This window comes from Mauremys mutica, chromosome 5 (genome assembly GCF_020497125.1).
Source record: "Mauremys mutica isolate MM-2020 ecotype Southern chromosome 5, ASM2049712v1, whole genome shotgun sequence".
Classification (NCBI taxonomy): Eukaryota; Metazoa; Chordata; order Testudines; family Geoemydidae; genus Mauremys; species Mauremys mutica.
In genome coordinates this window covers 44,268,871-44,285,548 of record NC_059076.1, presented here as the reverse complement: position 1 = coordinate 44,285,548, position 16,678 = coordinate 44,268,871, and the positions used below count along the sequence as shown (strand labels likewise).

The 16,678-nt window shown below is 39.7% G+C and overlaps 1 long non-coding RNA gene across 1 annotated transcript; it reads right to left on the bottom strand.

The window, feature by feature from the left end:
- Positions 1–1,896: 1,896 nt before the first annotated feature.
- Positions 1,897–16,297, bottom strand: LOC123372027. The gene is made up of 3 exons (XR_006580052.1): positions 16,234–16,297; positions 16,046–16,128; positions 1,897–2,332 (listed from the first exon to the last, which is right to left on the bottom strand). It is a non-coding gene; the product is annotated as an uncharacterized LOC123372027 (long non-coding RNA).
- Between the last annotated feature and the right edge of the window lie 381 nt (positions 16,298–16,678).

Genomic DNA, 16,678 nt, shown 5'->3' with positions numbered 1-16,678 from the left:
ACTGAAGAATGTGCTTAAGTTCCATTGAAGTCAGTAAAAATAACGACGTGTACTTGTGGCATCTTGTAGACTAACAAATTTAAGTCAATGTGACTTAAGTACAAGTTGGCTGTTAAACATGTGCATGAGTGCTATCCTGAACTGGAACCTTAGGCTCAGGTTCTGACATGCTTATTAATGCTGCATAGGGACTTATGCTGCAAGTAGCCTCTTTGTAAAGTGCTACACAGTGTGAATTGGGGTTTTAAAATCCATCCCTCCGTACTATCGTACTGACTGGAAAAGCCTCTTCTTCTATAATCATAACATTTCTCCTTTAAGTGAAGAAAGATAGCTCCTAATCCACCAACCTCCCACTGCAGCTCATCTTGCAGGTCCAATAAATCATTCTTTCAGCCACCTCTCTTTACATCTTTATTTTCACCACATTTAGGTACTCTGTGGGGTTTTGCGTTGTTCTAGCCTGGGCTCATTGTGAGACATTAATATAGCTCTGACAAGGTACATGAAGTGGAACATTTTGGTCTATAGCACCAATGAAAACAGATGGGAAAGCAGAGCCACGTGTGACGTAAGACATGAAGAAATGTGGATCTTTCCAATTAATCTCAGGATGCTGCTGACAAATAAGTGACAGTAATTGATGCAGACCTTTGAGAAGCAATCTGTAACTACTGCACTCTGGGAAAGCTTTCTTTTGTTTGTTTGCTGCATTAATGTCAAATAACTGCCTTGCTTAATTGCTGCCCAACACTGCTTTATGAGCTAATAGTGTCAGTGACAAGCCCTGCACTAAGTTTATCATCACTGATAAAATTGCAGATGACACAAAAAATGGTGGAGTGGTAAATAATGAAGAGGACAGGTCACCAATTCAGAGCTCTCTAGATGGCTTGGTAAACCAGGCAAAAGCAAACCTATACATTTCAACATGGCTAAGCATAAATGTATAGCTCTGGGAACAAAGAATGTAGGCCATACTTACAGGCCCTACATATTCCATTCTGGGAAGGAGTGACTCTGAGAAAGATTTGGGGGTCGTGGTGGATAATCAGCTGAACATGAGCTACCTGTGTGACACTGTGGCCAAAAGAGCAAATGTGATCCTGAGATGAATTAACACGGCAATCTCAAGTAGAAGTAGACCACTGCTAGAGTACAGTTCTGGTTCCCAAAAGTCAAAAGAGATGTTGATAAATCGGAGGGTGTTCAAAGAGGAGCTAGTAGAATGATTAAAAGATTAGAAAACGTGCCTTATAGTGATAGATTCAAGGAGCTCAGTCTATTTAGCTGACAGGTTAACAAAGAGAAAGTTAAGGAGTGATTTGATTACAGTCTGTAGGTACCTCTGTGGGGAACACATTTAATATAGCTGAGAAGAGTATAACATGCTCCAATGGCTGGAAGTTGAAGCTAGACAAATTCAGACTGGAAATAAGGTGTACATTTTTAACAGTGAGAGTAACGGACCATTGGGACAACTTACCAAGAGTCGTGGTGGATTCTCCATCGCTGACTATTTTAAAATCAATAGTGGATGTTTTATTAACTAATAGACATGCTCGAGGCATTATCTTGGGAAATTCTATGGTCTGTGTAATACAGGCGGTCAGATTAGATGATAACAATGGTTCCTTCTAGCCAGATTAAGGTATAAGATAAGCAAGCTACATTTTAGGGCCTCAATACGCGGGGGCCTCTAAAAAAGAAAAAACTGACTCCATTTAAAATGTTATCAAAATCATTTGATAAATAAAAGAGATATGGGGAAAAGATTCTCTCTAAATGCAGACATTTTCAATAAAATATGACAAAAATAAACATCTGGCTACACAAATACCCTTACCCTTCACTAATTGTTCGTTATTGCCTGGCAGGAGGCCAGGGGTGAGGGGGGAAAAATGATAATTGCACTTGTAAAATTAGTATTTCTATGAGTAAATCTGCTATTAGTCTCCTAAGGCAGCGTTTTGTTGGCCAGCTGCTACTGGTAAAATTCTGACCATGTCTTCATAACTTCTTTAAACACATAAATAATCTCATTGCTGATAAAATGGGGAAAAATATGTGGTCAGAGATGGCAGTGTCGTGAAGCAATCCTGCCAAGCTCATACTCCTATGTTATTGTGTTCTTTCATCTTTTGATCTGTACATACATACAATTGTGTATTTTAGCACACATGCCGCTTTCTGCTTCATGCACTATCCATGCTTCACATGATTGTAGGTGATCATCTTATGGACTTGGGTTGAGTGGATCTTAAGGAGGATAAATTTGTGTTGGCTTCCCTCCGTCAGTTTCGGGAACCTTCACAGTAAATATCAGAGAGTGCTGACAAAAGGATAAATAGAGGGTTTTGAGAGAAGTGAAGGAAGATATATCAAAATATTCTGAGTACTTGCTGAGCAAGTTATTTCAAACTATGTGCATATATGATTCATAGGCTATTAAAGCCTATAATATTCGTTATATTTGCTTGAATATAGGCTAATGTTTCTCACTTTCTTAATGCCTCTCTAGAAATTACCAGCCTTTTTTCTGGTAAATTCTTTCTTTTTTGCACATATAGCTTGTTGTCACTCTGTGTCTCTGAGGTGTTTACTCAAGATTAATCAGTGGTCCTGGGGGAGACAGAGGATAGAGAAGCAAATGCAAAGAGAGATGTCTGCCTCGAAAAAAGACTGGGATTTTCTGCTTGGCAGGTTTGGTGCACACAAGATAATATTTTATTATAGTAGCATGCTATGTAAAAATTCTTGTATAAATTTAGAAATCACATATATGCATAATACCAATGTATTTTTATAGTATGGCAAAAGAAATATCCCAAAATGTATTGTTTCATAGCGAAAATTAAATTGGAATAAACGTTTGTAAATATATTTTATATATAGTCTGGACAAACCTTGCATTTCCCTAACAAAATTAATCAAACATTTTTCCATTTATTCATATAAAAAGGATAATTTTCCTTATTCATGGTATAAAAAAAATTATATATCCTCTCTTGTTTTCCTGTGAGAACATAGGGCTTGTCTTCACTATGGAGGTAAGTCGACCTAAATTACACTACTCTGGCTACATGAATAATGTAGCTGGAGTCGATATAGCTTAGGTCGGCTTACCCCGGTGTCTTCACTGCGCGTGTCAACGGAAGCCAGGAAACCAGCCCATAGACAAAATAGCACTCAGGCCTGGTCTACAGTAAGGGGGTAAGTCGACCTAAGTTACGCAACTCCAGCTACGTGAATAATGTAGCTGGAGTCAACGTAGCTTAGGTCGACTTAATACAGTCGCTATACCATGCTGGGTTGACGGGGGACACTCTCCCATCAACTTACTTTACGCTTCTTGTTCCACAGTACCAGAGTCATGAGGAGAGTGATCTGCAGTCGATTTAGCGGGTCTTCACTAGACCCACTAAAAATCGATCCCTGGTGCATCAATCGCCGCAGCGACAATCCCCGGTAAATGTAGACATGCCCTAACTTTCACAGAAATATCTTGGTAAAATAACACAGGTTTTGAGCATATATATATATTAATAAAAATAATATATGTTATATAGATATATAAATTAAATTACAATTTTTTACAGGTTTCAATAAAAACTTTGTTAGTAATTTTAGTATCAATATTAGGTAATTCAGCATAACCTGCTATAAAAAGAAAGCAGCAAAGAGTCCTGTGGCACCTTATAGACTTACAGATGTATTGGAGCATGAGCTTTCGTGGGTTAATACCCACTTCGTCGGATCACCCACGAAAGCTCATGCTCCAATACGTCTGTTAGTCTATAAAGTGCCACAGGACTCTTTGCTGCTTTTACAGATCCAGACTAACACGGCTACCCCTCTGATATAAAAAAAAATCAATTTATTAGAAAAATACAACCCGCATATAATTTTCTGATGGTTTGCTTATTACTTAGGTGTAATTCATATCAATAAAACTAACAGTTGACCTTTAAGTTTGTGGTTTATCTGCATCCTATATATCCTCTATTGCCATCTTATAGCATATTCAGAAAGGAATTCCACAATTTAGATGCCCCAACAGAGAAGAAAAATTTCTTGAAAACTCTTCTAGCAAATTGTATTTTTCTTGTATTTTTTTTATTTTGTATATTGTATCGTTTACTTCTACTTTACTTATATATGCAATTAGTTCAAAGAATGTGTCTAAAATTTATTTCTGTCATGATGTCATTATGAAGATTATTCTTCAATTTTTATAACTTCGCCTTTGTACATATGCAAATATAAATCTTTAGTGTTTATATATTCAGTGTCCTTTCTGTGAAAATAATAAATGCATTTTTTATGGTATGGGACCTCTTACACTTGACATAGTTTAAGGCCTCAGAATGTCATAATCCAGCCCTGTGTCTAGCCTTAGGATCTATGAACCGTTAGCCAGATAGATACCATTAATTCCTGTATGTTTTCTAGTCCCACAAGCTAGTGAAATTCCAGCCTCCATGTCTGTCCACCATAGCACATCCTATACACATACAGGTCAGCAACTATTTGCTGTGAATACTCTACAATCCTTCATGACTTATTTGCTAGTCAGTCCTAAACAGGTGACTTATGTCATCTTATGTTTGCCATTTAGGTGGTGGAGTTAGGGTTTTCAGGATGCGAGCAGATTCCAGTGATGCAATTTCTTCCCTAGCCAGGAACTTGTCTATGCATCATTTATACTTATATATATATATATATATATATAATTAAAAACTATAGTCTGCTGCCCAAATATAATTTATTGTTTATCCACAATGCTAGAAAGTGAGTTTTCTGCTGCCTGGCAAGGAAGAGAATCAGTGACTCAGACCCAGGCATAAGATATGAAGGGTGTTTCCATATAGTGAAGAGTCACTGAATTCCCTCTCCAGTAGGCAGCGGCCGTTCCCATCACTCTGCAGGAAGTTTCCTTCCAGGAGTCACCGGGGACACAACAATGGACTTCATTATTACTGGAGGCCGGCCAGAGTATTTCACTACAGTGCAATAATATTATTACAGTAAAAGAGCTGCTGAATGAGGCCTCCTGTGACCATAACAGTTGCTGCCATAACCACTCCGTTCCCCATCCATGATTTAGATCTGAGGCCATCTTGCTTGTGATTATCAAGCATAGAAAACTAATGAACAATAACCTTTTCCTCAGCTTCCTATTTGCTTTCGTAGCCTCTTCTGGCTGCAGCAAAAAGGTGTGAACAGTTGCAAGAGAGGGAAGAGCAAAGCAAACACAGGAGGCTTGAGTAGCAGTGAGGAAAAAGTGTGAATAAAAAGAAACATACGCTTTGAGTCCTACAGCTGGTTGCTCTGGTTATTCTGTCACATAGTAGTGCAACTACCGTGGCGTGTGAAGTTAGTGGGACAAAGTAATTGATATACACACAATTACAGTCAGAAGGAAACATTCAACATGCAATAGGGTAGAGTGCATAGTCCTATTTGGCACTCAAACAGCTCGTTTCCTCAGAGAATCTCCAAGCACTTCACAAAGGAACATATAATTACTCCCATCTTACAGAAGGGGAAAACTGAGGCATAGGGTGACCTGGTATTTAGACATACTTAGCACTCACATTCCCCATTGATTGGAATAGGACCTGTGGGTACTCAGGACCTCTATGAATTGCAATTATAATTGACCTGCCCATGGAGTGAGTCAATGGCAGAGCTGAGAATAGAACCAAGGGGCTAATTCTCCATTGCCCTGCACCAAATCAGAAAGGTAGCATTTAGTCCCCATTTTGCACAGGTGTAAATGGCTACAAGTAAATAAAGACAAGGAAGAATAGCATCAATATTATGATCTTGTAATAATAACCCTGCCCCTTTTGATTCCACACTCAACCCATCAGCTAGTATAACTGCAGATACGCCATGGCAGAATGACATCTCCTCTTTATACAAGTGAAATCACTGACCATCTGCAGCTGTTATTTCACTACTATATATCAACAATGCAAAGATTACCTACCACAGCTTGCCATCCACCAGAGAGACTGTAAATACTAGGTAGGTGTGCTGATGGGGCAGTGGTTGTGGGAAGGGAGAGAAGCAGTATCTGCTTCACAGTTTCTATGGGTTTAGTTTCCTTCTTTTTTCTTTTCGGTACATCCTGCTAGGATTAAGTACAGCATCAAGGCTGTTATATTATGCATGCAGGAGTTACCTCCGTAAATGATTCCAAAAACCTAGGTTAAGGACAGCAGGGCCCCTGCAAAGCAAGATGTATGGGGCCTCAGGCAGATTTCCGTAACTCACCTAACATGACTGGAGGAAGCAGGGACTTTGCAGCTGGACAGATCAAGGACAGTGGCCTTTAAGGCAGGAGAGGAAAAGCAAGCAGCTGGGAAATGAGGATCAGGGAACTTGTCATTACAGATGAGTCAGAAGTGTTTCATAAGTGAAATGGGGGGAGGGCTTTGGATATTGCAAGAGTGCTGGCCAAGCTCAGTTCCTCTTTTAAGGTTTCTCCCCAGTTATTTTCTGTGTTCACACACACTTCACTGCACAAGCCCTGTAGTGTGCTCAAAATACAACAGTGTCCTCTCTGTGCTTCCCCAATAGAACTTCTCCCTCTCCCCATGTCCCTTCTTTGCCTTTTCTCTCCATGTTTTGCTGTTGTAAAATTCAGGTCTCACCCCTTTGTTCCCTGGCTCCCATGTTTAGATCTTCCTCCAAGAAATCTGGAAAGATGCACTCATCTGTTTTCCTTCCAAGTACAAGAACAAAAGCACAAAATGACTCTTGCCTTCCCTGCTGATTTCCCAACTTGAACCAATATGTTTCACAGTGTTTATGGAAGCTTTTCTCCTGAGCTACCTGCCAGAGCTCTTACTGTGGGGATCAAGCATTGCTGCTGATTCCTGGGATAAGAGCTGACCTAAGAAACTGTTACAGCACTGGAAGAAGCAAACATGTTTTTTCACCTTATGGACTGTCAAGGCTGATTCCCCACTCTGGCACTTTGAGTGCAGAAGGTGGGAGCCCACAAAGATTCTAACAATTAATACTGGCCACTCCAGGCTTGTATTAAACTCCCAAGGTTACAGCTTCTCTTTGACCCTGGATGGGTAGATGCTGCCACTACCCAAGTGCAAAACCCCTCTTGAGAGCCCAGAAAGGCGCATTTGGGAATGTCTTCCTGTGGGATACCCTCAAGCCCTTTCACCCATCCCCCCCAGGGAAGAGCTGAGAAAGAAAAACAAAGCTAATTAAACAATATGTGCACAAATCTCTTAGGACACAAAAATCCAATCCTGTTCTTAAAAAAGGTAAATTTTATTAAAACAAAAAGAAAATACATCTGGAAACTCAGGCTATTGCTTGATTTAAGAAGAGCAAATACAAGGATTAAGCATCAAGAATAGTTCGAGGTCCAGCTTCAAGGTTACAAGCAAAACAAAAACACCTGGGGTTAGCACAAAGTCCACAAGCCATAAAGAAATTAAAAAAAAAAAAAGAGATACACCTAATTGCGTCTTCCTAGACATTCCCTGATCTACTTACATATCTGGGGTTTCAAATGAGTAGTTTTTAGATATGATCTGATGATTTTTCATACCTGGCCCAAAGGTTTTTACACCACCTCTGCTCTGTTCCCTCTCTCCGGAGAACAGACAGACAAAAGGGACGTTTTTTCTCCAATTTTAAAAAGTTCTAGCCTTCCCATTGGCTCTTTTGGTCAGGTGCCCACTCCCTTCCTTTTACCTATGCATCGCAGGGAGACTTTTTAACCCTTTACAGGTAAAGAAAGTAGAGAACAACTACTAAGAGGGATTTTATAGCTAACTGGCTGGCTGGGTGTCCATAAAAGGGAGTTCCCCCCCCCACACACACTTTCATTTATCACATGGACAAAAAAAAATAACACTTCACACATAAGTCTGTTTCACCATCATTCAGTAGGGTTTGAATGGTCTGAAAAGTGGCATTTCCCAATGGCTTTGATGGGCCACATTTCAAAGTCTTGTTAGTTATGTTATAAAAGTAGTAGATTAAATTGCTGATTAAATACTTGTTATATGATGGATGTGATTAACTATTTAACTAACCTGTCAGTACTATCAATCAGATTTTTGAAACCACGTTTTTTATAATGTTCTCAAAATTGCATACATATATGCAGTGAGCAACCTATTGTCAGATTCATTAGTTCATTCCAATACAGTGTGCTGTATATTGACTGACATCTTCAATCCATTCAAGAAAGCATCCCAATTCAAGAAAGCACTTAAGCACATGCTTAAGTAAGTGCTTGGTTGAATTGGGGCCTCTGAGGGTTTGGCTGGAAGCCTCCTGGAATTGGGCTCGATCTCCCAGAGGCTACTGAAGCCAATCTGGGAGATTTTAGGCCACTAAAAGTGTAGTGGTGCAGCGGGGGTAAGGCAGGCTCCCTACCTGCCCTGGATTGTGCCACTCCTGGAAGTGGCGACATGTCTGGCAGCAGCTCCTAGGAGGAGGCACAGTCGGGGGAGGAGGGGGTCTCTGCACCCTACCCCCGCCCCGAGCACTGGTTCCGCAGCTCCCATTGGCTGGAAATGGGGAACTGTGGCCAATCAGAGCTGCAGGGGCGGTGCTTGCAGGCAGGGGCAGCGCGCAGAGCCACCTGACCACCCATGAGCCTAGGAGCCACTGCCAGACATGCCGCCACTTCTGGGAGCCACCCCAGGTAAGCAACAACCATCTGGAACCTGCACCCTGAACCCCCTTGCACACCCAAACCCCAGCCCTGAGCTCCCTTCCACACCCAACTCCAAACACCCTGCCACATCCCAACCCCCTGCCCCAGACCTGAGCCCCTCCCGCACCCAAACTCCCTCCCAGAGCCCACACCCCGAGTCCTCTCCTGCACCCCAACCCCCTGCCCCAGACCTGAGCCCCTCCCGCACCCGGAGCCCCCTCCTACACCCCAACCCCCCTGCCCCAGGCTCAGCCCAGAGCCTCCTCCCACACTCCAAAGCCCTTGGCCCCACCCCCTTATCCCAGAGCCTGCACCCCAAACCCCTGCCCCAGCCCGGTGAAAGTGAGCAGGGCTGAGGGGGGCTGGAGTGAGCAGGGGGCAGGGCCTCAGAGAAAGGGCAGGGCAGGAGTGTGGCCTTGAGGAAGTGAGGGGGGGCAGGGGTGTTTGGGTTTGTGCGATTAGACAGTTGGTAACCCTAACCTACACTTCAATAGAACACCTGCTGCTGCTGCGTCAGCTGACTCAGGCTTGCAGAGCTCAGGTTGCGGGGCTGTAAAATTGCTCTGGGTCCCTGTGAGGGGCCCAGGCTCCAGCCCAGGCCTGAACATCTACACTACAATTTTATAGCCCCACGGCCCGAGCCCCAAGAGCACGAGTCAGCTCACGTGGGCCAGCCGCAGCTGTTTTATCACAGTGTAGACAAACCCTCAGAATACAACAACTCATTTTTAATTAGTGTATCTGAGTGGGAGTGTATGACAACAATGGTCTGTGCTAGCTGCCTGCTGGTCTCTGGGTGGAGGATAAGGTGTTGGTTTTGATTAATAAAGCCTTCAATGGCCTGTGACTTGGCTTTTTGACAGGCCTCCATGCCATAATACAACATTTGAGATCAGAAGAGGCATTTATGCTTGACCCTCTTTCCTCACATTATAAAAGAGAAGGACAGTGGGATAAAGCATTTGCTTTGGGGTTCAATCACCTTCTTGGTGTGAAACAGATCTGAGGCATGCTGGAAAAACAATCAATTTGAAAGGGCTTCCAGGGATAGCTGAGGGGAAAAGGTTTTGGGTGGAGTATAATAGCATATATTTTGCCTCTACTTGCCAGCTGCTATGTAACTTTTCTTACTGTATTTTATGGCTGGACAATATTTCTATGGATTGCAAATTTAATTTTTGTCAGTGTGCTTAGAGCTCATGCATTGATATTAAAAAGGAGATAGAGGGTAATAGTTTTTAAATGAAGTGATTTAGAGCCTAACTCCCATTTACAAAAGATTTTCTAAATGTTATGGGACCTAGGCTCCTAAGTCAGTTAAGTGCTTTTGAAAAAATTTAATTAACTTTGGCAGCCTCCTCAAATTTGTGATATCAATGGGAAAGGGACTAACCGGAGTGTATATTGAAAAATATAGTCAATGATTTTATGAAAAATATTTACAAAGCTGTCGAAAACCCCATATTCACTCGTTGCAGATATTTTGTTGGGAAATAACTGTGGTAAATCTGAAGCATGTCATCTGTTGGCAAATGTAGCCTTTTTAATGATAGCCCCCCAATACTCCCCATCCCCATGGATATCTTTTTCATTGTTCTGTAATATTATTTAAGATCCAATTCAGAATGGTGTTCACAGGTTATATAAATTGTTAGCCATTTCTCTGTCAGATTCATGAATCAGGTACATGTGTGAATTCATAAATCTAAAAAGAGATTGCTGTTTTATGATTCACGATTCTGATAAAAAGCTATGATTTCTTAGTGACTTAGGAGCCTAAGCCCATTAACTTTCAACAGGACTTAGGAACATAAGTAATTTAGTTGCTGTTGAAAAGTTTACTCTATTGTGTATACTGTATAGTATTCATTCCAGATTATTGATAGTTGTATTATAGTAGTATATTAGGCCCCAGCCAAGAGCGAGACCCCATTGTGCTAGTCACTGTTCACACACATAGTAAGATACCATCCCTGCCCCAGAGAGCTTACAATCTAAATTGATCAAACTGACAAAGGAAGTATTATCATCTCCATTTTACAGCTGAAGAATTGAGGCACAGAGAAATTAAATGACTGGGCCAAGATCTCACAGGAAGTTTGAGACACAGCTAGGAACTGAACCCACACCTCCTGAGTGCAAGTCAAGTGCCTTAACTTCAAGGCCAACCTCCCTCACTTGAAGAGAATTATAACTATTTGAAAAATTGATAGCAGTTTGGCAGTTGCAGTTTCATTTTTATATTGTGTAACTCACTTATCAGGCCAAACACTGTCCTAATTTATACATGGGTATCTAAGTTTCTCCCTTTCCTGAACGGCTTTTTAAACTAGGTTTAAAAAAAAACCACACGCATCAGCAGACCCCCTGCCAAATAGTCTGCACATGCACATGGTTTAAGTGCACTTACTGCCAAGGAGCATGACATTCTCTGTGATGCTGGGCCATCAAAAAAGCATGAAGTGAAGTTTGGATGTGACAGTAACTCAGCCAGTGTTTATGCAAAAGAAACAATGATCTTCTTGTTATGGAGATCATTAATGAAACATCAGCACTGATCTGCAAATGCTATCATGTTGTGATCCAGCTGAAAAAGCAGCTTTGTGTAATATGAGTATGTTGAGTAACTTACGAGCTGGAAAAAAAAGTTTGAATTTTCAAGGACTATTTATTTTTAAACTCAAGCTGAATGAATAATCCAAAATGAATAATGTATTTGATTAATTTAGCCTATTTTTCTGCTCAAAGTATATCTGTCTGGGAACCCTCACATGTATTTGTAATTCAAATTTACTTAACACATACCTTTTTAAAATCTTTTATTATATGATGGATCTCAAATATTTGAAACCCAATCTGTATTTCTTACTTCTGATTGGTCAGATAAGTCACATGGTATTACTTCCATTGCTTGATTGGATGAGGTACAAAAAACACTTCCAGAGTAAATATATGTGTCTGAGTATCAACATTTGGTTTGCTTACATGGTGCATCTTTGAAATTTGCTTATCATTAACTCTTTCAATGGATTAAAAAGCATTCATTCAAATGTTTGTAATACGCAAACATGTGGTTGAGTGAATTCATTAAAACATTCTTATAATTTACATTATATGTTTGTCCCACTGTAATTAAACATTTTTTATGCAAATCCATATACAACAAAACCAGTTTTCCTCAAACTTCTTCTCAGCTTCTTCATTCTGTAGTTGTATTTCATTACAGAAAAAAAATCTGTTGCCAAATACAACATCAGGGGAGGTCAGAGATAAATTTATACTGAAACCAAACAACCTTTCAATTCTCTTCTTACAATGCTCGCCATTTCCAAAAGTGCTAAATACCTACCAGCTCTCAGTGAAGTAAATATCAGTTAAGAAGCCTGGTTTTAGACACTCAAGTTTGAATATTTTTGTCAATGGCTTTAAAACTCCTCCTCTGATGTTTTCCAATGCTCCCAGTAAAAAGATTTCTTTGGGATGAGATATGGCATGTGAAATTACTGAGTCTCTTTTGGGGGGCATTGAATTGGGGAAAGAAGGATGAAAATTTGATTCAAAGTTCAGCCTACCTTCATCTTTAACTATGGAGAGGCCAATACTGTTCAATAGTATTACTGTTAATAAAGAATACACTTCTGAGATGGAAAAAGTTCAGGCCAGATATTCAGACGTTGTAAATTGACATATATGCATTGAGTTCAATGGACTTATGTTGATTCACATCAGCTGAAGACCTGGCTTTGTGACCCCACTAATGAGAATATAGGACAATTTTTGTCAACCAAGGAGAGATTGCTCAGCCATAATAAAGGGTATGTATATGGAATAGGAATCAGTAGCCAGCACAAATTTCATCTTAATACTTATAATAGTGATAGTGATCTTTCTGAGTAACACCTCTATGAAATGCTGCATGTCACTGAAGACATTACAATATTCAAAAAATATGGGTCTCAGCCTGCAGCCAAGAATCCATTTGTTCTAATTCAAGCTATGACACTGTATTCCTGTGAGACCTTTGGCAAGGTACCATACTTCTCTGCCTCAATTTCCCCATGTGTAAAATGGTGATGAACTTTGAAATAAAATGGAAACTATTATGTTTGAAACTGCCAAAGTGCACATTCCAAAAAGTCAGACCACACCATGGTTAACTGAGAAGGTGGTTGAGCAGGTGGAAAAATTACAGAGTGAAAGAGAATGGCTTGGAGATGGAGGAACAAAGGAGAGAATATAAAGAACTAACAGACAGATTCAAAGGCAGACTAGAAAAGACAACAGCAAATATATAAGGGCAAGGTGTATGGACGTCAGAATCATAAAGAAAGTAATAATACAACAGGTGTGTTCACAGTGGTCAGATTTCTTACCACAAAAGGTTTTCCCCGTGATCAGACATAATAAAAGATCATGACAGAGTCCTCACGGAGGGTGATATTAAACGCAGGTGGAGAGATTATGCTGCCACTCTGTATGAAATCACCAGAGCCCCTCATAATACAGGATGACAGAGAAGGGAGTACAGAGCTGGGACCATCAGTCCTGGGAGGGAAAGTGGTACGTGCTATTATGAAAATGAAGTGTGGGAAAACAGCAAGGGTCGATAACATGCCTACAAAATTGTTAAAAGCAATTTGCAAATGCGGTGCTGATCTTATGTGGAAAATTCGTAATGAAGTAAACATGATGAGAAATTGGCTGCAGAACTGGATAAAGGGAATTTTTCTGCCCTTTCTGAAGGAGGGAGACATAACAGTGTAGTAACTATCATACAATCTCCCTGATATTGCACATTAGTAAAGTTCCGTTCTATATAATCCAGGATTGCATGAAATAAAGGACAGAAGCCAAACTACCACCACCACCACAACCTTGTATCAGAGTGGGACGAGACACATGTGACCAAACTATGAATATCCATCACATCACTGAAAAAAGCAAAGAGTACGTTTACCCATTGATCATGTGCTTCATTGACTACTCAAAAGTGTTTGACACCCTCAGAGGATACTGGCAGACGTGCGAATTTCAAAGCATCTCATTGAACTCATTGCACGTCTCTTCCTCCACCAACATATCACCAAGGGGACAGCTGTAGGTGACAGTAAGTGTTTTTTGACTGGACAGGATGCGAGACAAGGCTGTATTTTGTCCCCAGCCCTTTTTAACATATACCCTTTATTATGAGACAAGCCTTGGAAGGTTTTGACAAACTGGAGGGAGCTGGGATTTCCATTGATGGACTCCTCTTAACCAACTTCAGATATGCTGAGAACACGATGCTCCTTGCTACAACTATTGAGGCAATGCAGAAAATGTTGGGGTCCATAAAAACAATTAGTGAGGAATATGGACTATTCCTGAATGCAACAAAAACAAAATGTATGTACACTGACATGAATAACAAAAACAGGATATAAGCAGACATCACAATTAATGGACAAGCTGTAAATGCAGTAGTAATTTTATTATTTGGGACCATATATATATTTCCAACCAAGAAGGGTGTTCCAAAGAAATCGGAAGATGACTAGCGATGACTCGCTCAGCTAAGGCCTCCCTTAAGAAAATGTGGAAGAACAGTGACATTTCAAAATGTACAAAAGCCCAATTTAGTGAATGGTGAAAAGCCTAATCTATAGCACAGTGATTTTTGGATATGTATCCTGGGAAGCTGATGCTGCTGACAAGAAGAGAATTGAAGCTTTTGAAAGGTGATGCTGACAAAAAGACACTTGCATATCTACTGGATGGGGGGGAAAGGCAAATGCCTACATTAGAAATACTGTTGGAGAGAAGCAGACTGATGTCAGAACTCAACAGCGGCTTATTTGTACTATGTACATGACACAGAGAAATAACCTTAAGAAGGAATGGTGGAGGGTCATTTTAGTAGTGGATGATGAGTAAAGAGATAGATGAATGGTGTGTGCAGATCACTGGAAATTCAGCTGCTGAGTGCTCAAAGTTAGCAATGGATTATGATGGTTTCCAAAAATTCTACTCTGATGTCACCAATATTCAGACATAAATAAATGGATTTTCTTATTTTAAATTGGTGATAACAATCCTCGCCTACCTACCAAGAATGTTGGAAGAGGCATAGATATTAGTAGTAATGTAACAATATGAAAAAGAAATTTACTATGTAAAAGATAAGCACTTTACAGACTTTACTGGCCCTTTACAGAGGATATAAGAAAAGATACCTACAGCTTTTAAGTATAGGAAAGACAGGAACTTGGATTTTTAGCTTTAAATAAAACAACTTTGTGTTATGTTTAGTTATCACATTTTAAAATGTTTTTCTCCAGAGCTGGCAGTTATCCAGGATATGTTTTATTGGCTCTAAGGATGAATTAATTATATATGGTACAGACTTTGTTTTACGACTCTTTCCAATAAATATTAGCATACTAAAGCTGAAGCTCTTTATAGTTTCAAAGCTGGACAGAAATGCCAGACACACTTTCATTACAACTTTTTAAACTTCTGTTTTGTTACTGTTGCAGTTGATATTTATTTTACAAGCTTCAGCTGCAGTACAAGTCAGAGTACCTATGGGTGGAAAGGGCTCTTGTCTGGTGCAATCAGCAGTCACTGAGTATGAGAGATGCTCATAGATAGGAAGAAATATGTGCAGTTGGATCTGAATCTACCAGATTCCTCCATCAGATGTGGCCTTTCCCATCATCAGTCATATGTGTGAGTGATTAGAAAACATTTGACAATGGATATAATTATCCTCTGATGTACAGAAGAATTAATGTTTCCAGCTCACATTATCTATGCTCACATTGATGGTATAAACTAAACAGTATTAAGTATTGTGGTTTATTTGATCAATATAACTCCCTCTTTCCCTGATCACAGATGCAGCAATGGTTTCTTAGTTGAGTGAAGAGACCATATCATTTATGATTGCCTGGGGATTATTTTATGGAGTAGTATCTAACTTTTAAAATTTATCTTTGTTTTTGCAATTATTTTTCATTTTAATTTCCAAATATGGAAAAATATGGTTTTGATATATGTTATTGCACATATATTTCAAATGTGACAATATGCACACTACATTTCAAATACTGCAATACTGGCCATTTTGCAGACTGGTTTAGATTTATGCACTGACAATATATTCTATAGTCTGATGTTATTTGACATTTGGCTAATTTTTGTGTTTTAATGTATATGTCTATATAATAAATGTTATCAAACAGAGACTAGATGGAAAAGAGTTTTTCGTGAAAGAAGAGCTGATGTTTTAGAGAATCCATTCAATTTAAAACACAATTTCAGTGCTACACTAAACTGATGTCTTCTTTCTTATTTTATTACCTGTATTGCAGTAGCACTTAGAGGCCCCTGATCTGTGCAACTATATGATGGGAAGATGCTCCTTGCCTCAGAGGATTTACAGTCTAAATAAAAGAAAAACAAGAGGTATTATTGATATAATAGTGGTAATGATCATTATTGGTATTGATTCGAGGAGAGAGATGAATATTAATAGCACAAGCTACCACCATTGTGGCACTGGTAGGCATCTTCTGGGAGTTTATTCCTCACTTGAAGTCAAAATCCTATCTCTGTGACACCAACAGCCATTTCCATAGCAAGTAACTGTGATGTCACAAATAGAGGATTCCATAACCTCAGGTGGGGAATAGGCAGCAGGAGCAAATGACCCAACAATAAAATCATCTTTCCTTTTAGATGACATAGGCAGAAATGGCTCTAACTAGAATATTTTTCAAAGTTTTCCAAGAGATGTCAATGGATTTTTTAAAACTTTCTATTTTTCCCCACTTGTTTCATACCTATTTCCTGATACGATGTAGCCACCCACGTTTTGTAGCAAGTTATTATAGAACAATGCCATGTATTAGGGGGTTCATTCCTACTTTCACTTTCAGAAATCAATTTGCATAGAAGAAAGACAGAAGCAAGATTTGGCTAATGATGAGCAAA